Below are 25,795 nucleotides of genomic sequence, written 5' to 3' on the forward strand. Positions count from 1 at the left end.
TGTGATGGAGCCCTGCTTTCCTGGAGATGGCTGAACGCCCGCCTGCCGATGGGAAGTAGTGAATGAATTCCTCGTTTTGCTTTGCTTGCGTGTGCATGGCTTTTGCTTTACGTATTAAACTGTCTTTATCTCCTACCCACAAGTTTTCTCACTTTTAGTCTTCTGATTCTCTCTCCCATCCCGCTGGGAGGGGAGTGAATGAGTGGCTGTGTGGTGCTTAGTTGCCGGCTGGGGTTAAACCATGACAGTGCCTAATACATATTTGTCATCAGGCTTTTTAACGGGAAAAGAAAAAGAGGAATCGTCAGTCCCTAAAACAACTGCTTCTTTACGACATGCCAGAAATGGGTCCTTCTCTGTTGGTGGCTTCCATTTGCAAAAGCCTGTGACTCCCTACCTTATTTTATGAGCAAAGCACACAGCACTAAGTAGTGGTTCAGGCACATTGAGAGCCTTCGGTATAATGGAAGAGGGACATCTTCCAGACAGAAACACAAAGCTCTGTATTTCTAACTTCCCTCCATCAAAAAGCATCACCAGGTGCAAAATAATGGATAAGTAAAAAGGAGAACCTCATAGGAGCAGAAAGCTTGCATAACCCCTTCATTTGGCTTTCCTGCTGCAGTTATGGGCTGATTATCTCCAATTCTGGTATTGACAATTCAAGGAGGATAATGAAAATGATACAAAAAATGTAGAGAAGAGCCATGAGAATGCTTAAAGGATTGCAAAAAGTCCTGCATCAGTGAAAAACTAAAAGCTTAGTCTATTTAGCTTACAATGGAAAAGGTTAAGAAGCAATTTAACCCCTCTCTGTGAATAATAACATGAGGAGTAAAAGGCCCTTTGGATTAGCAGACATGAGTGTAACTGCCTAAAAGGTGCAGATGGACTGGTCTAGATGGGGAATAAAGTGTTTTTTCTGTAAGTGATGATAGTTAAGCACTGGAACAACTTGTCAAGGGTTGTGGTGAATTTTCCATGGCTGGCAGTTTTTGAAAAAGGAGTTGAGGTTTTCATAAAAATTATGCTTTGGTTCTAATAGCAATAAGTTTGGGGAAATTCTAAGACCAGTGTTACGGAGGAAGACAAGCTGGAGTCTCTGTGACCGCTTCTGATGTTCTAATCTACAGATCATTGTATTTACGTTAAAGAATCAGCTAGATCTTTGTATGACTCTTTGTTTAGATGCCTTCTGTGGGTCAGGTCCTGGTTACTCATAGGTTTCCTGTCTTTAGATGGTACCGTGACATTCAAAAAGGGGAGCATTGCTGTAGATTTGTCTGGAGATTTTTCATGGTAGCTATTTAGGTCAATAAAGGGAACATACCTGGGGTATTGATCATAGGTCCCATTTTTATTGAAGTGCTTCACAGTATATGATATGATAGATATGTCATATATCATAGTATATGATATGATATATATACCATATATATGATATATATACATATATCTGTATACACACAGCATTAGCATGTGTAAGTCTAGCTTATTAATTACATAAAATGTTGTATTTTAAGAAGTGCTTCTGCAACCTTCTGTATTTCAGTATATACTTTACAGATAAGACAAGATAATTAACAGTATCTTGTCTGAACAAAGGCCAAAAAATCAATGCAGAAGGATAGCAGACCCCCAAAGTAAAAGAGCACCTCTGTTTTTGGCTTTCAGTTTGCACTTTTCATAAGGAAATTTAATAATTTTCCACACTGTTACGTAGGATGGCTATCCTAGCATTGCTACAGTTTTTTATTATGTGATCATTTCCTAGAAGTGCTTAATGACTGATAAAATTACTTTTTGTAGCTTTTAGGTCCATGATTTCTACATCGAGCCATTTGCTGATAGAAGGCTCTCAAACTGAGTCTTGTAGTCCAATTTAGCAATGCTGTATCTGAATATATATTTGAACCGAAGTGTACTGGCATTTTAGTTAGTGCTATTAACCCATTTTCTAAGAACACTGGACATCTAAAGATTCAAGAAGAGTTTCTTGTGGTCAGAAATGTCTACAAATGAAAGGTTGTTCAGAGATATCTCAGCATGAAAAGTGTAACTGAGGGGGAGGAGGGCTCTTTCACCCAACCCCTTCTTTCTCCAAAAGCATAAGTGAGGATACAGCGGAGGGAATGCAGTCCCCTGCAAATGATTTAATGGGCCCACTAGTAGAACAGCAAAAGCATTACCTCAGAGTAGCCTCTGAATGCATTGGCCATTGTTGTCCTCATTATGACACTGAGACACCAAATATTTGAAGTCTCTTCCTTACTTAAAGCTTTTTGAATTTTTTACGTGCACTGCTATAGTAGTCTTTTTAATAAAAAGAAAACTCTTGATAAAAGGCATTAAAGCCCAAAAGAAAGCAGCAGCTTCATTCAGTCACAGGAAACAGCTGGTAGCTAGCTTTTACTGAGAGCTGCCAAGAAAAGGTTGACTGCCATATCTGGCAGTGAGGATCCCATGCCTGACCTCGCCAGGCAGAGAGCAACAGGGCATGGGGGTTTCCAACAGGATGGGGCCGAAACTCAGCTGTGAAGAAATGATCCAAACATACAAAGCGGCTCTGATTTGAGTGTTTCAGTTTGAGTTCAAAGGCAGATTAGAGCCCTGCTGGAGCCCAGTTTGAACTTCCAAAAAGTTGAAAGGCTTTTCAGCGTGGTGTTCGTTTTCTTTTCAGTAAAGATCTAGCTATTCATCTTCTATATTACCTTACAAAATGTGTCTACTTCCACTCAAAAGGAAATGGTGGAGGATCATGTTACCCCTTATGGCTAGCTGATACAAAAGAATCTACTGGACACCTGCAGGTATTCAAAAGGTCTTACTTACTGGAAAGCAAGCTGTAATTAACTCTTTTATGCTAGTCAGCAACTATTTAGTTTGCGGAGGGGTTATTTAAACACTTTAAACCTTTTCTCCTCCATACACATTAGAATTTTCATGCTATTTTCAACTAATACCTGTTTTTCTGTATTCAGTGTTCCCTCATATTTCACAAAACAAAAACTTTGACACACTCGGCTCTGTTGAATTGAGAATATTCTGAAAATCCACCCAAGCTTCCTCTGGAGTTCAAGACTGATTATATTTTAGCTTGGCAATTCAGACCCAACTCTTTCCGTGGCCAGCCAGAAATCATTCCCAAAGAACAAAAGCGAGTGAAACATGGTCGTTCTGGTCCAGCTGCCACAATACCTGGTAGAGTAGGATCTTGCCAATGAATCAGGTAGTAAAGTTGTTGCAAAAGAATCTTTTCAGAGGCCACATAAGGTAATTTTATACTACCCCAACGTTGTGTTGGGGACACAGAACATAACAGAATCCTAGCGGCACAGAACAAGTCATATTCCTTAAAAAGGGCAAATAACTCAGTACCAAATTATGCCTTGGTCTTTACTTGCTCTCTTGTTGACCAAATTTTCCACAGATGCTTCTGTCCATCTGTATATATATCTCAGTATAAATTATCTTTGAAACAGGCTCAGCTCATGTACCTGTGAACATGAATCATCTCAGAGACACGCCAGCCGCTATCACTAGGGCCATGTCAGGAAGCATTGTACACTGACACTGCTTGTATTGAATATCAGGCTTAGTGGAGTTTTGCCCAAGGTTCAGACACATGTAAGAAAACATGCATTTGTGTCACCATGTCAGTCCACACAAGCTCTTCTTTTTAGGCAGAACTAATCCCACATAATATACATTCATACTAAATTGCACAGATCCCACCAACTATGCAGAATAAGTTGTATATACAGTCATGGGCAGAAATTTCATAAAATTGCAGCACGTATTGCCATCTGTTAAGATTTACCCATGGTTTCTACTGGCAGTCAACCTTTATTTTCAGAAATACAATTTTCTAGGCAGAAATTGCAGTTTCTAAGGTCAGCACTGAGTAAATTTGAACTCACTGAACGTAAAATACCTTTGCTAAAGAAAAAACCCACCTCAATCAATGCCGAAAAAAAATGAAAAAAGGCTTTAAAAGCAACCAAAGTAGGTTACTTTGATTTAAAGAATAAATCATTCTGTTTATATGAGGAGATGAATGTCAAATTTTCATTTCTCTAGTAATTTTGTCTCTGCATGCAAATCAGTAGCAACTGAAATTACTAAAACCTTCATGTCCAAAATTCGACACTCTTCTCATCTCTAAACAGGACTTCTCAGCACTGGTCCAATTCTGAACCAGACAATGATGCAAAAACCAACAAGACGCTTGCTTAACATCACGGAAAATTTTAATTCTTGGAAAAAACCCCCAAAACAACAGATGTGTTACTATATATTAAGAGGAATATATACATAAAGAATTAAATGAGGAAGATCATCCCCCTTCAGTTAAAAAATGAGGTGTAAATACATTATCTATAGTATACACATATTGTCCAGAGTCTTGTAACCAAGACAGAGTAAACAACCACAAAACCCCCAAGCCAAGCCTACTCAATAGAACATATTATAAAAAACTTTGGCTTCTGAACAAGAACCTTTTTTGTTTATTTCAATAATTAGCTTTCTTCTGGTAGTCAACTTCATGTCCCCTCTTTGAAGCTATCTTCTTTTTCCTACTGAAATGAAAGCATTATTTTCTTTGGCAAAGGATTTGTGATAAGAGGTAGGTGAAATATGTATTTCCCAAAAAGAGGAAAAATAAATACTTAAGTATTTCTTCACCTAGAATCCATAGGTTCTTTTTAGGAGAGCCACTTCTGACTCATTAGAAGTCAAAAGTAGAATAGGATGAAGAGAAACAGCCAAATTTAGCTGTTATAGGTTAATTTCAAATGCTACCAACAAACTTTTCAAAGGAAGGTTAATTGAATCATTGCTTATGATCCTCAGAGCGGTCGTGTCTGAAACAACTGATTTGGCTACAGAGATGGATCTAACAAGAAAGACAAATTCCTCTAATCTAGTTACTGTGGGGTAAAACAGAAATAAACACAGGCAAATGTTTTGATGATCTCTCTACTGTAGTCACGTTTTGTCAAGGACCAAAGGGCATTGTAAATTATACTAGTCACATGTTTCCTGTTAAAATTTTGTGTAGGACTCAGTGACTGTGAGAATTTTTAGAAGAATCAAACCTAAGAATCTGGAATTCATTTCAGGGATTAAAAAGTGGGATACTTTCTGTTTACCAGAGTACACGGAGAGTGTCTGGGACTTCATGGAGTACTTATAAAAGGTGGTGCTTAAACTCGACTCTAAAAAGAAGGAAAGGTTGGAAGGACAGCAGAAGGAATCTGAAAAAAATTGTCACATAGTATGGTCCACAGAGTTGTGTCTGATGGAATGGAGACAGTATTTGGTGCAGAGAGTCTTTAATGAATATCTGTCCTAAAACTGTTCTTTGACCAGAAGGAAACACAAATCAAATTAGGATAGGCTTCTGTTACTGAGTTGGAAAATATGTTTGTAAGCTGAATTGACTAAAGGAGGTTCTGCATGGGAAATCCCGGGTGAGGAGAGCAGTGGATCTTCTATACAGATGTTATCATATAAACATAATGAAGAAAACATTAGCACAGGCTCTAATGTGGAGGGAAGGTGAATTATTCAGGGCTTGGATCCTTCTGTAGCGGCTGGGCCAAGATGGATGATTATTCAGAAAGTAATAAGGTAGGGCTCCCAGGATGAGTATGTATACCGAGATGCTGGTTGAACATAATTATAAATTTCAAGTATATTTTCAAAAGTTGGCTGCTTCCCTTTTGCTGTTGAACTTTCTTAGTACCTTCCTGCTATTTGGTGACTGTTAAAGATTTTCCCACAAAGAAGAAAGGGAGCATGAACATTCAGCCCACACTCTGCATCATCTGTCCCTGTTGTATCTGTGCTATTAAGTTTTATTATATTTGTTTACCTACTCCTACAAAGCTCTACTCAGGTTTCTTAGATAAAACAGGATGGGAAAAGAGCTCCAAAGGGGATGACCCAGACATGTCTTCCTGTTTTTTTTCTAGTGGCCAGTAAACCAGGGTAAGAATTGGGCATACTGAAGAGTTGTCCCAATTGTTTTATTGATGGAAATATTGCTTGTCTCTCAAAGAATTTGCTCTTTCATCACAGAAGACATGGGGCAGAGTAAGAGGGTGGGAGCCATTAAGCTGAATACTAGTTCTAGACAACAGTAGCTCAATACAGAGTGTCTAAAAAGAAAATATTATATATATGTATATATACACATATATACAGCAATGTTCTTTCATTTTATGACTGCTATCTTTGCCTTAGCTCTACCTAAAAGAATATATGAAAAATACAAGTCACGAAGACCTTCTTCCATGGAATACGCAGGCAGAAGTATGCAAAAGGAAGCAGCAGCTGGGTTAAAAGAGGAGAAGGCAGTGGCACTGCAATTATTGTGTAAGAGGCCAGGGGGTCATTGACTTCGGAATTGACTGTACCACCACACTTGGTGTGATGGCTTAAAGGCCTTTTTCATGGGAAGCTCTACCAAATCTGCACTCACAAGAAGCCTTCCAACTTTGACGTACTTGCTAATGCTAAGAGGATGTCACTGCTCTGCTCATGTGTAATTTGGGGTGGATGTTAGTTTGTTATGGCCTTCTTTTACTGAGAGTTGCTTCTTCACACAGAATAGCTGCTAATACAACCCTTGATGGCTATTAGAATGATATAACTAGGCTTCAGAAATTTGAAAGTTCTTCATTAATACTTCTGTCTAGTCATGGAAATACACTCTTTAAAGCAGGGTTCGGAAATATTTTCCTTAATGGAAGCCAAACAGGAATTTCAAGTACCTTTCTGCAGATCAACCATAATGCTACATCTCGGTCTTATTTCCCCATTCCCTGCAGTCCAGCCTCCCAGTGCTCCCTGCAGCTCTCCATGTTACACTGTGATCTTGCATGGCCCACAGCCCTGCTGTGCCCTGGCCTTCCAGCCTCCTGTCTCCAGAATCCAGCCAGCGCACAGCACTAGCTCACAGTCCCCACCAGCACACTGCCGGGGGTTTTGTCACTGCACCAGGATCCTTCCACATCCCACAACAAGCAGCCCCATACCACCACCACTGAACACACCACTGTTGCGCTCCCCCCAGTACTCAGTCTTCCCTAAGGGCTGCCCACAGCATCTCTCAAATATTGCTTAAGTCCTGCACAGGACACACGGCAGTGCTTTGGAAGGTCATCTTCACAAATAAAATGGAAAAGAAAAACATTTGAGACTCATGAGCAGTGTGGCTGTATGGCATGCTAGCAACAAAAGCTCTGACTGACTCACAAACCAATTTCATCAGTAAATACCTATCGGGATTTGTTTCCCCCGATAAGTAATGCTATCTTTTTCATGCACGTACACAGTGCAGTATTCCAGCCCATTATTTCTTATTTAACTGATTTACCTTTTCCCAGCACATTGTACAGCTTTTTGCCATTTTCAATCCATGAATTTCACAGCAGAATGGAGAATCAGGCCAGACGTATCGGATGCATGAAAGTTGTATGTCTTCCAAAATGTCTGATCAAACTTAATCCATAACAATTCCAAACAGCAGAAGGTACCATTAAACTATATATTAGTTGTTTATAGTATGTACAGATGTTAACACCTGGAATTAGGTACTCTGAATTGTGAGATAATTTCTGATGAACAAACATTTGATATATTTGATGAACAAACAGCTGTGATATATTGCGCATGAAGCAGTACTTATAAGAAAAGTATGGACATCTGTTTGAATAAATCTCACTTTCCTCCTGACCTTTTTTCTACTGCTAGAGAAGGTAAGCTTGTTGGTTTTTAATTTGTCTCTCAAACATTAACTCAGTTTATTAGCGACAGAAATAAATTTGGTGTTACAGAGATTATGTTTAGTTTTGCAATTCTGGTATTAATTCAATCTTACAACTAATCACAGGGTGACATAGTTTTATTTTCTGAAGAAGCTTGATCTCTTATTAGCATATACAGGTACTTTATGAGTTGTTGCCTGAAGCTAAACTGTTGCCTTGGTAGCAAAACATGAAGTACAGATGCCCTCTAAGTCCAGAAGAACTAAAACTCTTAATAGTGCTGCATCCTGTACGCTTAAGTTTTGCTGTTAAATGTTAGCACATACAGTCCAAAGCAGAGAATAACAAATGCTGTCCTCCACGCTCAGGCATTTGATTTTAACATCTACACCTCAAGAAGATTCAAACTGCTAGCAGAAACCTTAACATGAAAAACGGAATCTATGAAATAGACTTGAAAGATGAGATTAAATAGAAACATGAAATAAAAGTGCAACATACATCCTGGTGCAATTTCTGAGTATTTATAGTTCAAAGGAGACTAAAACACACAGCTTCTGTACCTTTGGCAAAAGTTGGTTTCTGCTAGTGACCTCTGCTGTGAACACTAATTTGTGCTGTGCCATATGCCTGTACGGTGATGTACAGCCCCGCCCTTTGTTGTCTTGATTCATGCACAGTATTCAAAGACAGTATTTACTGTTATGTTAAATAACATGTCTCATGTATCTATCTTGACTCTGATTCTGGATGCAGAAGTCTTTTCAAAGTTTTCCAGTGTGGCCTAATGAGGTCACTCTTTGGCTTGAGAGGTTAGGGTGTCTCTGGGATGTCGTCACTTTCCACATTACCAACATATAATGTATCACATACACTGGCCCTTGGCATCAGTGTGAAATTCAAATCAGCACATGGCACAGGACACAACCCTTCTGTGTTTTTAGACACTAGCCCTGGATATTTCACTGTGCCATGTCACCAAAGAGCCAAACTCTGTGCAGTAGTGACAGGATTTCCTGGTGTGTGCCCTGTATATATGGCATTGGAGGTGTTACTGAACTGCAAAGAATAAAAGCATATACGCATAGACTATCATAGCCATCCTGTTTATACCAGTTGTGCTTCAGCTATGTTGTTCCTATTTTTTTTTATTTCAGTGAATTAAATAGTTGTCTTTATATATGTTTAGAGAAGTGTATTCATTTATGCTCAGCTCATCTTTGCATCGTAGACCAAATACACAGTGACCCAAATATACAAATTTACACAAGATTTTATAGAGATCACAGTATGATACACAATCCTGAAAGCATTCATTCAATACATATGAAAGATTTTCATTTAATGTACTTTGGGAGGGGGGGGAGAGAGATACAATGTCCCTCTTCCATAAACTAAATTAAATTGCTTTTCATTGACTCAGGTTATCCTGGGCACTGCTCATTCTAATGCAGCCTTATTAAATTCAGGGAAGGTTGCTTCAGTGAAATCTGGGTTAAACTAAACTGTTCAGATGCTACACTTCAGATACGCATTTCAGATGCTGTCTTTGAAGAATGACATGTAACAGAAACAGTGCTTAACTTGCTCCAGGAACGCATCTTTAAAAAGTCTTCTGCTGTCTAATTATAGTAACTCAAAGACATTTAAGCTAGAAAGGTCATTAACATTTTAAGCATACACTATGCCACAACTACTGCATGTTTCCTAACACTCCTATAAAACCTAGTGCTCTTGGGAAACTGATGGCTCATGGGGTTGTTAATAAGTGAGAGACCCTTTGCCTCCTGATCACTGGTCTGAATTCTGTTTAATCTGGAAGCAGCAAAGAACTGCCAGGGGCTGGCGGTGTTTATGAATTAATTTGATAACTACTCTTGGTTTAGACTGTAGCAGGAGAATGTCCCTCTTTAAAAACCTTTCCTTACCTTCCTTGCCCCCTTATTCATGAAATCATCTCTGATGTGTCTGGATCAGCGTGGCACAGAAAACTACAGACTCCTACAAGAGACTGCACAGACAAAATGTCAGTGATCATACAGCTTCATCATGGCTTGCCAAGGTGACCGTATAGCTCACTGGGTACACAAAAGGTGCAGTATAGACTTACTGACTCCAGGTCAGATTACAAACTCTTCTTTCTTCCCAGGGATACTACTGTGTGCTGGGAAGAAAAATTCTCCTTTATGAATAAGATCAAGTTATGGGATTTGCTTTAAGGACTGTGCTGGGTGCTTCTGGAAAACATGAGGGCATTTCCCCCTCATTACCTCATTTACTTGTAATGAAGGTTTCCTCTAAAACATGTTTTTGGTAGAGCTGGTTATAAAATCCCTCTTCTTACAACTTGGCAGACACACAACCCAGATATGGCACCAACAGCAGTCTGTTTCCCTGGCATATTGGACTTCTAAATGCATTAGGGAAGAAACATCCCAGAGGGGTAAGTAACAGAGGTGGGACTCCTCTCACCCTCTCCTTGGCAGACCAAGGCAAAGACTCTCCTTCCTTTCTGCTTCCCCTTCTCTTTCCCCTCTTTCCTTTTCGTGCTGGACCTGTGTTAATTTAATGAAAAAATAGTATGAATTACAAAGGAAGAATGGTCTGAATCAAACAAGGTATCACCAGATGGTTCCCACTATCTTTCTACTGCACGTCATTCTACTATTCCCTCTTCAGCCTGGTTAAAGCACTTTCCTAATGTGTTGAATGAATAACTTTCTGTGACATCTAAGACAATGAGCATTATTAGACCATTTATGAAACAGCAGTATCTCCAGGTAAAAAGACTGAATTGTTACTGCAAGTACATGGACTCCTCCATGTATTGGTATCTACCTCTTCCATTCTGAAGACAGAGATTTTCTTAGGCTGCATCTAAAGTGATGTGTGGATATGTGCTATGATGTTCTCAGGCGTCCTGTAATCATCCAGCCTAGAGACAAGCTCAGAGCAGACCAGGATTTCTATCCTTTCCATATGCCAATATTCCCTCTTAGTAGAAATCAAGGCACCAAGGAGTGGAGAACCTAATGAATGCTTGAGTCTTACCCAATATGCAGCTGGCATGTGGCTAAACGGGATACACCAACTATATATATCTAGTCTCCAAAAATGTACAGCAAGTGATTTTTTGAGTCTTTTTCTGTTAACCTGTTAGAGTTTTAAGTACCGAGAAGGAAATTCTGACTCCACTGGAAACTATGATGAACATCCCATTGACTCAAGCAAGAATAGCACATTAATTTGGTAACAGCATAGTTTAGCTTCTCACTCTTCTAAAAGTTCTTCCTGGTTCGTCTCTGATCTACAAGGAGGCCACGGTTTACACCACCCACAGCTCTGCAGTCCCCAGATCAAAATATTTTGCGTCTGTTTTCTGACATTATATTACTGTAGTTAAGTCTAGCAGCTGCCTGCTCAGAGAGACAGAATGGGAATAAGTGTGATAGAATGTAAAACATTGCTAAGTCTAGATGACAACTTTGGTGATATTTACTGCCTCTCACCTTTTCTTAATTACAGGATCAGTAGAGAGAATCATTCCTCACCTAATTTTCCTGCCCCTTCATTTGCCATATGCAGCTGGTTACAAAAATCAGCTCACTAAGTAACTACCTGTGGCCCAGCATCAAGACTGATTCCACAGGGATCTGAGATTAATATTAATGACTATTTTTAATTAATTTCATATAGGATAGAGATTGTTGAGAACAAACTCAAGATGCTATAAACTGGGAAGTGATGACAAATTATTTAAGGATAAGATTAAAGTGCATCACTGTGAATGAATGAAAGAACCAGACACAATCAGTGGGGCAAAATATGGGTAGTAGCTGACATCCCAATAGATGGAGCATTCCAGCCTGCTCGGTGGCTCCTATTCCTCAGGTAGAGTTTGTGAGAAACCAGAGAAAGTCAGGTGTGTTAGGGAGGCTTTCTAGTCATTATCTGCTGTCTAAAAATGGTTCTGAATTAGCTAGATGCTGTTATTATGTCTGTACAAGTGTACCATGTGTCTAAACAGAGCATGAATTTCAGCACTAGATCACGACTGTTTATGTTGTTTGTTAGCATGCTGCCTGGCATGAATTTGGTCCATACCAATTAGTGCTCCCCCAGACAATGCCACAGCATGGCTCAGCAGCAGGACAAGGTCCATTTTCTGTAAGTAGCAAGGACAGATTATACCAGGAGAAGACCTTAGTCATATAGTTATAAGCTCTGACATGCCTCTGTCTCTACCAGAGAACAGGCCATGGGATTATAATGTTAATTAGCATAAAGAGACGCAGCCCATATGTTTGCATTGTGGCATGCCTTTGGAGAAAACTGCATATGCAACAAATCTATCCATTTCCCCTCTTTAAAATTAAGTTGTTGTTGTGTCTTGGAAGGAGGGCCAAATATTGTACAGAAATACTGATAAATGAGTTGGCCTTTGTTACGTCAGCCTATACAGACAATAGTCTCACTGTATGTGTCATAAGAGCTGTAGAAACTAGCCCTGCAGAAACTAGCGCATGAAGCAGTATGGATGTTCCCCCAGCCAAGAGACATTATCCCAAACACAGATGTCTTTTCATATTTAATGATTCTTTATGAACACATATTTGTAGCTTCAACAATAATGATAGAATTCTCTCTGCTGGATCTTGAAACAATAAATTTCTAAAGTCTCAACCAAAACCACCATATCGCTAAGGTGTGTCATTCCCAGTCATCACTGGGCATATGTGAAGCACCACAGTGAAAAATGTGGGCAATCCCTGGTTTAACTATAAGATGGCAACAGTCTGGCACCCACTGCGTTATTCCCAGCTGAGGAACAAGCCTTCTGCCTTCCTGCCTCACGTCCACAAAGCCAGACTGTTGACCTTCCCGTCCAAGTTGTTGACCTTCAGGTCTTTCTTCAGGCTGGGTTGTTTTGCCTGGTCTCTGGAGGAGAAGAGATTTTGGAGAGATTCTGGTTGTAAGACATGCATTATTTTGGTGAAAGAGTTACTTTTGTAATACATAGTATGTCTAGAACATGCAATGGGCAGGGTTTTTACGTTTCTTTTTACACTAGTATGTTTAAAATGTTTATTTTTCCTGTCAAATTTAGCTATGCTTTCAAAAGCGCAAACACTTCTTGATAGGACAGCAGACATACTTGTAAGAAACTCCAAATTGTTTCCTTCGCCCACTCCCCATTTTAGATCATCTTTCACATGGGAACAGCTTCACTCCTCCTCACTCACCTCCTCCTCCAAAAAATTTCTGACATCTGTTCCTTTACCTCTCTAGCAGCCACTCTCCCCTCATCATTTGCCTTTTATTTTATGGTACCCACTTGCGCACTTCAACTCTGTGCTCTTTGAGGTACAAGCTGTTACGTGTGTTGCACTTCTAACCCTTTGTAGAGCATCTTAAATGTTATAGACATTTACAGCACAATATAAATGATAATGTAGTTAAACTGGAAAGGCAATTCCCTAGTTAACACCTCCCACATGTGGTGATTAAGTACTAGGCTCAAAAGCATACAGCAAACCCAGTGCAGATACATTTCTAGAAAGAGACTGCGAATTCCTAACTCCAGATGGTCTGCAGTTGGTGAATAATTACATGGATTGTTTGCTGCTTCACTAATCAATCATGACAGCAACAAGGAGAAAAAGCATGTCTGGGTAAAGGAAAATGTCCTTTGGATAAACCCCAAGTTATCATTTTGTGCATTTGATCTGCTCATCAAACATCATCTTTTTTTTCCCTTTTCTGGTCTTACGCTGTTCTTAATTGTTTAAGAGTAAATCCAGAAAAAGCAGTTGGGTTTTTTTCCTATAAAACACACAAGAGGGGAGGCTGAACAGCATTAGCACGACTGCAAAGCTGCATTGAATTTCACAGACTGCAAAAATTATAAATGGAAGAGGAAGGGGCAGAGAATTAATCATCTCCTGCGTTAGGTTCTGGAGTCCATGAAGCCTCCTCCAACTATTTCTGTAATATCAGCACAAAACCTGCAATTTAAGATGTAGAAAACAAGGATTGAAAGGGAGAATGCCAATCTCCAAATTTCTTCCTCACAGCATGAAAACACAGTTTGTATTAAAGAAAAATAACAGTAATGATCTAAATAAGACCATAAGCGATGAATATGGGGTCAGCTTTAACTGAAACAATGAACAAAGTCCAACATTATCTTGATTACATACTGACCAGTTTAACTTGATTGCTCTGTGCATCAAAGGAGGGAAATGGTACAACTAAATATATAAACGATAGAAAGGGTGGATGGAGATACTGCAGGAATCAGAAGTAGGATAGGCGGTTTGGGGGGGTATTTTTGGGGGGCAAAAAAAGGGAAAAAGGTACTAAATAGTTCAGTTATCCCATCGAATCTGTTGTTCTGAGTGCAGATATCTTTGTGGTTCCTTGCACTTACGTACAGTATTTTGCAACCTAGTATTTGAAAATGGCCCAGGAAACTGTTAGATGACCTACATTTTCTTCTAAAGTAGTAATTCTTGAAGAAAAGAACTGCATGGCAGTAGACACAGTAAAAAGCATGATAAACTGCACGGCTGTTGTTCAAAGTTTGGACATAAGAGCAGCAGAGAGCAGAGACACTATGTGCTGTATTTCAATCTGTCTAGATTTTCCATCAAATAAGCAAAACTAGTTTTCAATTACTGTAGGCATGACTCAGAAAAATACAAGTGGGCAAGATAGAAAGGCTGTGAAAGCAGTGAGGTAAAAAGTACAGAATAACTGGATTTCAAAGATCTAAAATTACAGAAGATTTATCCATATTAAGGCTAACTACTGTTTGTCTCTCAGTACTACTTCATTAGAGTCATGTAGCATATAACTAACCTGATCTTCTTAGCGAGGACAGTTGCCAAAAGGTGGATACTGCACACTAATGACATTAATACTTCCTTCTAGTACCAGCCTAAGTAATTTGGAATGAGATCTGCATAAATTATGTGCAGATACTGCTGGTGGCAGTGCTTTTGCTAATGTTCTAGAAGATATGCCTGGAACATAGGTTAAGCTAACAAAGTATTGATCCATGTACAATGGGAAGAAAATTAGGTGAAGAATAAGCTTTTATCTGCTTTTGTTTTCTTCATTACCTTGGACCTAAAATGTGTTGAAAAAAGTCTTAAATAGAACAGTCACTACCCTTTTACTGTTCCAAATGACCAAAGTGGCAGTAAGTTGCTTTTCTTACATTCATTTGCTTACAGACCACTATATGATCTTGATCAAAGAAGATCTGTAAACAGCAGTTTTTAAGGTGGCATTGAAAGTAAGCCACTGAGGGGCTCAAAGAAATGCAAGAGAATTCAGGACTGTCAACTCTGATTGAACAGTAAAAGAAAAAGCAATGGAGTTAGCTGGGAACATATTTGACAGAATTTTTAGAAGCCTTCTTGAGAGAATGCATTGTTGAAATGCAGAGTACAGTACAGTACACCCCACCTTTCCATATCATTCTAGTTGTTCCCATCTGGTACAAAGCACAGTCATTCCCTCCTTTGTTAATCTCTCATTCTCTCTTCTTTATGTCTTAAGCACCAAGATACCTAAGTTGCTCCTGCTGATTTCTTACAGGAGACTACTTCTATCTTTCAATATTTCTAACAAGCATTTTTATTCTTTTCTATCTACAATATGCATAAAGCCTACACATTTCAGCTCTCTTTCTGTGGTCAGGCTGAGTTTCCTACAATTTGCCTCTACATGCCAGTATTGAAGAAAAATAAGCTTTTCACCTGTTGAACCTTTGTACTTTCCAAATGTTTCTAGGGTTTCTCATGTTTTTCTCTGTGACAAGATACAGCTGAACTGGAATTCTGCCTCCACTTCCTTTGAATATCTTCGTGGTTGGATATAAAAGTTTCCAGATAACTGAATTTATCTATTGCTTCTGCAGTTGATCACTAGGTAATGTTTGCTTGTATCCTATGTGTGGTAACTGAGTCAGTGTATAGGCATTTCATTCCCTCCCACATTAAGGTCCTTAATGTGGTTTTCACTCGTGGTTTTCACTAACTCCAGCATTTGCTGCCTATTATCTAGGACTGCAGCTTGCCTTGTTATCTCATCGGCACATCTGACTTGTTCCCTGGGGCGTTGGGGGGTAGGACATGCCATTCCTTTTTAGTTTACAAATCCTTTCAGAGCTTCTCTCAAAGCAAATTCTCTATACAAGTTGAAAAATTCTGGGCAGCATATGTTACCGTTTTACACACTGTTCTAATGAAAAAAACCACTATTCATGGTTACTTGCTGCTGTTCACAGATGTTCAGAGCCCAATACTGACTCATCAGGATGTGTTTATCAGTAGCTTGTACTTGGCAGTTTTATTCCATAGCCCATTTGGGTTAACTGACTACTCCTCCGTGCCAATACCACCAACCTCTTCTGGACAGACATCCCATAGATTTTTCTGCCGCTAGACAAGAAGCAATGGGCTGCTGAATATCTATCTTTTGATGTTCTAAAAGCCAACAATTGTTCTTCCGACTCAGGGTGTTCTTTGCTTGCTACCTGTTCATCCTTCAGCATCACTTGGCTCTTAGTCACGATGCCATACCCATCTGTACAAATATCTTGGACATTCAATTCAGGTGTTAAATGAAGAATGAATGAACATGAAAGCAAGAAAGTTCAACCAGATGCTCTTTCATTCAGTAAACCAAGATGAGTAGTCATTTCCCACTACTTCTTTTGGAGAGCTTATACATCCGACAGCCAAACTTTCACAGTTAGGTCCCCAGTTGCAAGGGTGATAGCTTTGCTTCATTTTTAATGACTGTCTCTTCGAGCTGTTGATAGAACTCATCAACTGCATCTTTGTCATCTGCTATCGTAGGAGTGTTAATCTGTATGATCGACATATTGACTGGATTTGCTAGAAAAAGAACTGTAATGATTTTATTGCTGATTGGATTACATCCAAGCATATACTTTGATCTCCTCTTGGATATGACAAACAATGCAAGTTTCTTCTAATTTTTCTGAGCTTAAGCAGCACCCTGAGTAGCTGTTCATCATCCTAGAATGACACCTATTATTCCACTGCAGCACTGAGTCTATATTTATCTACTTCAGATTTTTCCAATTCTTTTGTCACAATAATGTGCTTTTTTCCCCCCACGCATTTCATGTTCCTACATTAACGCTGGTTATCTTCCTAGATATCTTGATTATCTTCCTAGAGGCTTGGTAGAGCCACAAATACTCTATATGAACCTCTTCTGAGCTGTAGTTTCTTGCATTCCATCATGGGAGAAAGATAAGAGGATGGATCTGCTGGCCATTGCTCTGCCATGCTCGTTTCCTAACCCAGCACCCTCTCCAATTGTCATCCACCCAGTCATGCATATCTTCTGAAGTTTTTCAATTTACCTGTACCATGGTCAGCATTTGGAGTTTGCATACTCTACTGATCCTATAACTAATGAACTCCTCATCTGACAAGAGTCAGGTGACTTGGTGAAGTCATATTCATTTTTTTAATTAACTTTTTTCTTCCTTCAGATATCTGTGGATATGACCTTGCAGAAACAAACATGGTGGTGTCAATACTTTCAGTCCGGTCTGTAATTTCTTCCATCAATCCCTTTTCATGAGAAAAAGAGATGAATGGCAGAGTCGAAGGCTGCCTTTTATTGATCATTATGAGATGTCATTAGGACGGATTGTCTGCTTTTTGTCTCTTTATCTGAACACATTAGAATTTCTCTCTTAAGGATTTGTTGACTCTAAGCTGTGATGCAGATATTTTAGGGAACTATACATATCACCAGAAGAAGACTCTTCTGACTGAGTCCACCCACTGGTCTAACTCTCTGTCAAACATCTCAAAAAAAGCAGCTGCCTTGAGGCTCTCCATATGATCATAGAAACCTTTAGATGATGACAAAAACACTGCAATTTGAATTTCGACCTAGTGCTGGCAATTAAAGTAGCATTTGTTTAGTCTGTTCTCCTGAGGTTCTTCATGTACTTCTCTCCACAGCAATCCTGTAATGCAAGAAGTCCTATTGATTTAAATAGACTCTTTTGCTTGGAAAGGCTGCACAAGATTTGAAAAGTAAAAAATTGTTACATCTCATCTTCTCTCAGAAGAATTTCATAGATTTATGTAGCCACATGTTTAAACTGCTTAGAATGATATCCTGATAGTCTGGAAAAATGTTTTCAATATGTACAACATAAATCCATAGCCTTTACCTCATATTTATGAAATGTAGAAACGAGGAACTATTTTTTTCCTTCTAATTTTTGCATTATAGTAGGCAATTATGATCTTTTCTAGACAGATACTCACCCACAGTTACAACAAATCATTATAATTTTTATTACCAGCAATTAAAATACAACAGCAGTGTATTTCATTTCAGATGCACTTCATTCTTCTCAGAGTCTACATGCTTGTAGTTACAGTATCATAAAAATCAATATGAAGTAAACAGAAATGCAAAAATATGAATGAGGATCAGTGAAGAACTCAGAGAAACCCTTTGGCTGGATCCTATCTTAGGAAAGTTTGAGTGGAGCTGCACCATTATCAAATCTTATAGAACTCATTTTGTATAGCCATGTTATTATGTGCTTTATTATTTTTGTTAAATTGTGGGTTTGGGTTTTTTTAATTAGTCATGAGAATACTGAGAAGAGTCAGCTAGACAAAGGAAGTCAGGATAACCATTTTATTTAGAATCTAAAAATTTTTTAAGTTGGCCTGATGACAAGTCATGTGTCCTCATTGTTTGGGAAGCCTGTATAAAAGATACAGTGACCAAATCCATGCTGCCATCATGAAGTATGGTGCTGACCTACATAGCCCCTTGGCCATTACTTCATTTCTGGTGTGGACAACTGACTACAATCCATACTTGTATGAAATATTAGGACTGCTGTATCTGCAGAAGCAGAGATTACAACTTTCTCTTTGCCTATTGCTATTGCAGCTCATAACTGGTATATCTGGTGCACCAGTGAGGAAAGATCTTTGTCTACCTTTACCCATGCAGATGTACTATTCCTGACTCCAGCTGCACAGACACTATGCAGGATACAAGCGACAAATTATGCTGGCCTTTTGACTAAAAGTCACTTTCTGCCCAGGGGAAATGCAAGCACTAGGAAAGTAAGCAATAACACAGTATCTTGATCAAAGTAAATAAGCACATTTGGACTTTTCAAGCCATGAAACATGGCTGTAATGGTAGCAGGAGTTGGTGCAGAAGGTGTGGTTCCCTGTTTTGCCACACAGTTCTGGTGTGACTTTGAGCAGTGATGGAATTAGGAAGCTTAGGCTAGGAAAGAGCTCATGAGGTTATTAGGTCCATCTATCTGCCCTGAGGCAGGATCAGCTGCATCTCTGCCAAGGTTTGTCTAAACGCTCCTAGAAAACATTCAGTGACTGGGGCTCTAAAACCTCTAGGCAGTCTATTTCTGTGATTAATTAATCCTTATCTTTAGGAAGATTTTTTTTCTCCTGATGTCTAGCTTAAACCTCCTTTACTACAATTTAAGCCTGTTATTTTCGTCTTATCCACCATGGACTTGGAAATATGTTCCTTCTTTTGCAGCAAGTTATTAAACATTTGAAGAATGTCAGTGAGTCTCCACTCTTCTCACCTCAAGTTCAAGCAGTATGTAAACAGTTTAGGTGTGTAAACCCATGCTTTAGAAATTACTTAGTGGGTGGTATACCGCACATATCCCTTTGCCAAAGGGAGTGTTCAGACCTACAAAGCCATTGTTAATATCAGACATTGTACTTCTAGGAACAGGACTGTTGCAATTGCCAACTTCCACCAACGGTCTTTTCAGTAGTCTTTTCATTAACAGCTTCAGCTAGAACACAATGTTTTAGTATTTAAAAGTCAGCCAACTCAGGTGCTTACCACTAATATGCAACAGGGACAAATGGCCAAGTGCCAAAAGGACTATTTAAATGTAAGATTATGGTTATAAGATTTACCTAAGCAACAAAGTTCCAGAAAAAACTTCCAGAGACTCCTAAGTACCAGTTCGTGGAAGCCCTTCAGGAAACCTGCATATTGAAGTATTTTAAGAAACATGAAGAGCTTGTAGGGGTAGCAAGTTCAGAACAAGGCTTCCCTGTATTCAAGTGGGCTGGAGAATAAGAAAACTGAAACATGCTAACTGCTTTCTAAATACTGACAAAAGAGATTTATTCTAATGGATTTTCCAATGAACAGTCTTGGAGTTCTCACCCAGAATTTACATTTACCCAGTCTCCAAATTTCAATGAGATCTCTACAGAAAGAATAAGAATTTTCATGTACAACTTACGCTTGCACAAGTGAAATATATCTCATGTCAGGAGGACACAAACTGTTAAGAGGAAAGTATGGTCCAATGTAAAACAGTAAATAGAGGCGCTGATAACCAGAAGGCTCCCTGATAACTCAGCGGAGTTGTGTTCCTCTGTACTTTCTACCAGTAACGATCCTTCCCCTCTCGACCTCCAGGGACAACTGTTCTTTCAAGAAGAGAATTCTGAATAATAAGAAATGTATTCAAGTAGAAGTGAAGGGAGGAGTGCAAGAGGGAAATGATTCATTACCATAACTGAAGTAGAAGAATAAGCCATTCACAATATGCAAGGTCATCTGTTGTTCTATGTCATTGTGCTAATGAATCACCGTTTGTTTATACACTGGGAGTAGTACCTTACCAGTACAGAGAAGAAACAGACTATTTGCAACCGGCATTATGCCAGTGATTTTAGTGAAAACTTCTAATTCCAAAACACCTGGCTGAAGAAAGGGCTGTATTCATACCTAAACCTGCAGAGACTTCCCCACTTCTTTGGGCTGCGTGAGATTTAAACATATTTGTCTCAGTGCCAGATCTGTGGCTATCTGATATGAAGCAGAATCTGACAGTGCAGACACTGATGTATTATGAACTGCCAGAAGTACGAACTAGGGAGCACAATGTTTGTGCTTCTTCTACAGCTAGAGTGTTCATTAGTGGTTTAGAGGAGAAGAGAAATGGAAAGGATCTGCTCAGTGACAAGGAGTAACTTCACTGGCAATATGACTAATTTATGCTTTAATTTTCCATCTAAAGGTCTCAAGAAATAAGTTACCTCAACTATGACCCATTTATTCCAATAACTCTTAATTTGGATGTTTAGGAATTTTTCAGTATGTTCAAATGTTGCCAAAGAATCGGAATAGAGAGAATCTCTTAGCTTAAATTCCCAAGAGGTGATCTCTTGATTTGACTAGACTAGTTCAAGAGGTTGCTCTCTGAAGAGGACTGTTTTCTGAGTCGGTTTGTGAATAAGAAAACCTAAAGGTCATATGAAACCTTACAATTTGACTAAACAAGTGCTGAATTCCAGTTAAAGCCTAAGTGACAAAAGAAAAAACAATAAACTTTAGGAATATTTTTCTGATAAAACGTATTTTTCTTACCCAACATGGTAGATTTGTCAATTATTTTTTTTTTACTTGATTCACATGATTGGAGAATTCCTCAGGGCCAAATTCCAAGGTCTGAATGCAGTTCTTTGAGCTGAGCACATTCTTGAGAATCACTGTGGGATCGGGACGCAACCTGCCTTGGATGAGCTGGTTGCAATGTTCAATCATAATCATCACAGGCCAGATTTTGTTGGCTTTCCTCAACTGAGAACTCTTGCATTAAATGCCCGACCAGGTTGGAACTACACAGGTAAAAGTGGCAGAATTTCAACCTTTGCTTTAAGAACCCATTTTCAATCATGGTCAGTGTATTTGGGAACCCCTTGCCTAAAAGGATAAAATGGCATCCTTTAGGGGCTTGACGTTTATGAGATTCTCAGGTTCTTGCAGCATTTAAAAACAAAACAAAAAAAAAGTATGATTTAAATACATTTTTTAAGGTTTGGAAGGAAAAGCCTTCTTTACTAACCTGATATATAAAGCACAAAGTAATCCCACCCCCAGACATAAATTGTAGAAACTCCAAATGTTGGAAAGATTAATAATTACACATTTACAGGACAATTACAATCAATGGCATTGCAAAACGCCTTTTTTTCCCCACTCTGTCACAGAAGCCCACTACATGGATGCTCATCCTAACCTTATCTGAAAGACTATTAAACAGAACTGGCAAAAACAGGAGACTGGATTCGTTCAAGGACTTTCATGTACTTCTCCTTAGTTACTGTTTAAATACCACGTGATGGATGAGGAGTATGTGCAGAGTGCAGCTTGTATTTTTAACAATTGTTCTGAAACCTGCAGGGGGTCACTTACATGCTTCATGCAGTACAACCACAGGCCTCCCACTGTATTTCGCTTCCTGACATGCAGAAGTAATGCAAGATTCAACAATACATTCCTTCAGACCTCTACTGATTTTCAGAGGAAAAAAGAAACACCCAGGAAACAACTTCTGTACAGAGTCTCACACCCTTGTGAAAACCGAACAACACAGGTGGTACTGCAATATTTCAACTTTCAATACCAGATCTAGGAGCAATGGGCAAATATCTACCCTAGAAGAAACAGAGTAGGGACAGAAATGAGACAGATACTTCATTTGCTACTCTGCAGAGCCACGTACCTCTGGAAAGAGCCTGGCACTATCCATCTGTCTGTACCTGATGAATGCTCCACAGCCCTTCAGACCTGCTAGTTGTTACAAGGGATCAAGCTCATGTTATTGCTCAGCTTTCCATGTGAGCTGTAAGCCCTAGATTTGCTTCATTACTCCTTCCTCTACATCTCTGGGAAACGAGAAGGGAGAGAACTCCCAGGCTCCTGGTGACCAAGTCAAACATCCTGTTATAGGAAAAAGCATGGAAGATATTGTACCCAATTAAAGACACAAAAGAGCCAACCAACAACAACCAAAAATGGCACCCAGGATTGATACCCAGGGAAAGTTTTAGATATATCAGTACATCCATAAAACTATAGTTCTTGTTATGAATTTAAAAAAGAAAGAGTATGGTTTAGGGAATGGTAGGAATAAAGATAATGAGAGAGCTAAAACAGATTAAAAACATTTTAATGTTACCTTTGGGGGAAAAACTGAACAGAATTTTTCAGAATGGAATTGCCTACTGTTCCACAGTAGGCAAATGGTTAAATTATTACTACTTATTACTTAATAGTAAGTAAGTAAATTTACAACTTAGTTGTAAATTTATTCAAAGAGAATAACAACATTTTCATTTATTTTTTTCCCCTAAAATTGTAGGGGAAGTTATTTGGCATGGACTTCGCAAATAAATAGAAGACAAGTAGTTGCGCTTGTTGCTTAAGATTTTGATGCTTAAATATATTAACTACTTCATAATTTTATAAACTTACTTATAGAGTTTCACCTAAGTTTAAACACCTGCTTTACTTTGTTATAGCTGTGGACCAATAACTTTTATAAATAGCTCAAAGAAGCTTTGTCTTCCTTTTCTTTTGTTTGTTTGTTTCCCTGTTAGACTGTCTATCCAAGATGATTGCAAAAATCAATTCAGAATGTAAAGGAAGAAACCCACTATAATATCTTTATCTTCTGATTCATGGAAAGATTGGGAAGAAAATAGAAAAGACAGTATAACACAAATGACCTTATCTGGATAAAAACTATCTGAGTTGTTGATAAAGATTTGGAACAACCTGGCTAAACTCTATGGGCTTGATATGTCAGCTCTGCACAATACCATTAGAAAATTTAAGAGGAAGAATAGGTTATGCTTAAACATTCATACTCTACAGGGCAGAAGGAGTCTTCCCCTCTTTGCAGAAATTCTAAGGCACTATTCAAAACCTCAAGTATTTAGTCTTCTGCTTCTTTCCAGGATCTATTTAATCATAAATATACTAAGTTCTTTCATCAGCATGGCTTGGGTTAGCCACAAAAAATAAGCCCTAATTTACATCTTGAATACTAGAAGATACGGCTAACTCTTGTATCTGTAGTTGAATCTTATCTTTTCACATTACCTAGCCACTATGCTGCATATGTTATGCACACTAAAGCAGTTCATTAAATAAGTCAATCAAATGAGGTAATCAAAAAAGGTAAAGAAGAATGAGAAAAATACGGGGACTGTCTTCCCCCTGCTCTCTGAACCCACCCATAAGCTGGTGGAGAAGCCTGGATTTCCTTTGGGGTAGAACAATTCCATAATCTTCCTGTCAGGCCAATGAGAAAGTTACAAAGTTAAGTCTATACTAATAAATTAGGCAGTGCCAGAGTATGTTTTCAACCTTGGCACTCTCTCATCTCTACAGCTGAATTACTAAAACCGTCCCTGCCATGGATTTGTCCTGTACCAACTTGTGCTCTTCTAAGCATTTCCAGGAATGTTTAAGGTATTAACACAGCCCCAAAGCCACTTCCAGTAGCAATTTAGACAGAATGCCAAATATAGATATGGTCTATACAGGGCATACACACCAGTATGCACCTTATGGCTCTCTTCGGACTACAGGCACAAGCAGCTAGCAAAGTATGTAGAAAGATTAGGGCATCAGCACAAACATAAAATGGCCATCGCATCATGTATTGGGCCACAGACACCTAAGTATTAATTATAGACGTGTTAATTTCTCTTGGCCATTCTTGCAGAACACCATGAGCATATATAATATCCATTCCAGGCAACGGTGGTCCACCTTTCCTTGACATTTGTGATGTAACGCCATTATTAGGACATGTATGCAAGTTTTATAAAGGACTGTGCCAGAGTTCACTGAACAAAACTCTACCATTAAGTGTCTTAGAGTAACGCACATCTGAAAGTCACTGAACTGCAAGATTTAGTGCTTAGCAGGCCAGTGAAGCATAAATACATGCATTGTTAAAATTAGTTTCTTTTAAATAGGACAAATAAATATGCAGTTCTTATAAAGAACTCACCTATTGATTTGGAGAAAAAGATCTGTTCAAATGTAACTTGATGGAAAGGGATTATCTTGAATTTCAGTGTATTACAGAGTATTTCTATTAAAGAGCTGAATTCCCCTTTTTTCCCCCTACTAGGGATGTTTATCAGTTCCTTGATGTGATATTAGTTGCATTTAACCTGAAAGGAGATGGATTCAGTCATGCATACATGACTAACTCCGTTAAAACATGAACAACAGAACAGAAAATCTACCATCTAGATTTTAACTGGACTACACAACTAACAAAGGCCATGCTTTGAGATTCAGAGCCCTAAAATGTCAATAATCATGTTAAGTCTACGACGAGCAAAAAACAGTAAGTGCAAAGGATGACACTCTTAATGTGTACTTAATTGAAAGGGAAAAAAAGAATATACACAATACTCTCTATTACAATTTAGCCTATACTGTAAAGGTTTTCAGAGACACAGCTGTCTATTCCAAACAAATCAAGTGGCATTTAAGCAACCTGAACTTTATATAATCAGAGTCCTGAACATTTCACAAATTAACAGATGCTAATTTTACCAGGTATTTTACTCCTTAGTACAGACTTACACTTTGGAATTAGACCTCTGTCTTGACAAAGCCTTTGCTTTGACACAAGGGAGACTATGAGAAGGGGTTAAATGTACCCTGATGTGTTAAAGATTCAGAGGACAGCTCTGACTTTACTGACTGATGGCATATAGTTGATACCACTGGGGACTAGTGAACTCAATCCCACCATTTCTTTCTGCCCTGCTGTCTTCTTGATTATGCAGGGCAGAAAATGTTTTCCAAAGGAAGCAGAGCAGAGTGCATTTCTCATAGAGGTCCAGTATTTCCCATGTACTTCTGGTTTATAGGCACTAGGTGGAAAGAGGTTCAGAAATTGTCATCTGCAGGGAGTGATAAACTATCTTTGAGAAGAAAGACCTTGTCACCTGTCATTCTAATACTAAGTCAAGGAGTGGAAAGGCCATCAGCACTTCCAAACAGCCAGTTTTCCTTGGCAGCTCTGCAAATACAATTTGTTGCTGCTAACTCTAAAACAAACAAACAAACAAACCACCACCACCACCACCCCCAAAAAAAAACATATTTGGGAG

General features: G+C 38.8%; 1 protein-coding gene across 1 annotated transcript in view; it reads left to right on the forward strand.

The window, feature by feature from the left end:
• Positions 1–25,795, forward strand: part of BANK1 (B-cell scaffold protein with ankyrin repeats 1) — a 260,578-nt gene that overhangs the window by 52,725 nt on the left and 182,058 nt on the right. The window lies entirely within an intron of this gene.

The sequence above is a fragment of the Pygoscelis adeliae genome, unplaced genomic scaffold (assembly GCF_000699105.1).
Source record: "Pygoscelis adeliae isolate BGI_AS28 unplaced genomic scaffold, ASM69910v1 Scaffold87, whole genome shotgun sequence".
NCBI lineage: Eukaryota > Metazoa > Chordata > Aves > Sphenisciformes > Spheniscidae > Pygoscelis > Pygoscelis adeliae.